The following is a 1,905-nucleotide window of genomic DNA, read 5'->3' on the forward strand; positions in this document are numbered from 1 at the left end:
GAGTGAGTCTGCAGTGCCATAAAAACAGCAGCATATGCCATGCCTCTCACCCCGTGTGCATGACCCACAGAGTGCACAGATCACCTCTCATAAAAAAAAAAAATGCACTCAGGCTGTTGCAGGCTCCCCAACTGCCTGCCTGCCTCCCCCTCAGGGTTAGGAGCGATGTTTCAATGCGCGGTTCTGTACCACCCACTCCCACCAATGAGAGAGAGAGAGAGAGAGAGAGAGAGAGAGAGAGAGAGAGAGATGGCACTCCTGTGGATGTGAGCATGAGGGGAGGAATGGATCTGCAAGGAAAGAAAAGTTAACTGAACAACCTGATCAGTCTTTATCCTTCACTCTTCCACACTCACAAATGTGTCAATATTCAAGGTCCAATCTTAGTTTTCTTATTTATTCATTTACTTTTTGTCACTGAAATTCTCAAAATGTCTCCTGCCGCCAATTAACAGAAACCCTGCAACAGTCAACACCCCCTAATCAGCAGCAATCAACACTCTACGGAGAATCTGGATGTTATTTTCCCCTCGTCACACACATCCTGTCGGCCGCTTGACCCTGGGCATCCTCATCCAGGAGACGGTGCGTGCACGAAAAACAGAACGAGAAGTTTTGGGAAACTTTCGGCTCGTATCACAATAATCAATCATCCAGTTAAGGCCCCCCCTCTTTGCTCTGTTACCTGACCTGTCGTGATAGCACTGGAGAGTTTCTTCCCACCAATAAACACACGCACGCACTCGTTTCTGCGCTTGATCACTCATGCCAGGGGGCCCCCCGCTCTGTGGCCTCTGGGTGTCCATAACATCGCCGGCCATTTTCATTGTGTTATAATCACAGCATCCTGTTTGTGACCCAGTGACATCAGTTCCTGTTTCCTCCCTGATTAAAAAATGCAGAACACGCCGGTACTGGCCAGCAGATTTTCTCACGCATCACTTTCTGTTTGATGCAGCAACTCTTTTTTTTTTTTTTTTTTGAGATTTGCAGGAAAATAACTACCAAATAACACAAGGTGCAGACACACATCCTAATCAGAAGCATGAGAAGGAAGTTTGTGAGTTTTGGCCAAAGCCGATTTTGACGTTTTGTATTTTGGATGCAGCGTGGAAGCATCTCTGTTTTGGTTTTTAAAAAAAAACAAACTGTTGCTCAAACACAATCAGGAGTCCAACGCTGCTCCTTGTCCCTCGTTGGATGATTTTCAAAACCTTAAATCCTGCTCTCCTTAATTAAACTCCTAATTTAACTTCTAATCGTTTGCCAAGTTTGGGCTCAATTTGCAATCAAGTGGCAAAACACAATCAGAGAATAGTCGGCAAACAAAACCCGAAGTGTTTATATATTTTAAAGAGCCCACTAATATGACAAAGACCAAAACAAATAAGCTTAAAAATGTGTTTCAGAAAACATATTTTATTAAAATCACAAAACATAGGCTATTATTAAAGAAAGACAGAAATATGAGGTGCCAAGTATAAAAGAAAATGTTTTTAAAAAATCACTAAAATTACCATTATGTAGCTGAGCACCGTYGGCGCTTGGCTCTCATTAGGACGTCATCATCCTGAGACAACAGCAAAAGCTAACGCCGATAATACCGCTAATTCTGMTAGCTTTGCTAATGTTGCTAACACTGCCGAAGATATCATTGAAATTTTTAGCAAAATTTGTAGCATCATTAGTAGCGCTAGCAGCGTTAGCAGCGTTAGCAGGTTTAGCGGTTGCTATTGTCTCGGGACGATGACATCGTAACTAGAGCCGAGCACCAACAGTGAAGGCTGTGTTCCATTCTGAAAAATACACTGTAAAAAATGAAATGTTGGATTTACTTAACCATGTTATGTTACCTGGTTCCACTTAACTGAGTTGAGTAAATTCAAAGCAATATACCAGTTTTTT

The sequence above is a fragment of the Austrofundulus limnaeus genome, unplaced genomic scaffold (genome assembly GCF_001266775.1).
Source record: "Austrofundulus limnaeus strain Quisiro unplaced genomic scaffold, Austrofundulus_limnaeus-1.0 Scaffold63, whole genome shotgun sequence".
NCBI lineage: Eukaryota > Metazoa > Chordata > Actinopteri > Cyprinodontiformes > Rivulidae > Austrofundulus > Austrofundulus limnaeus.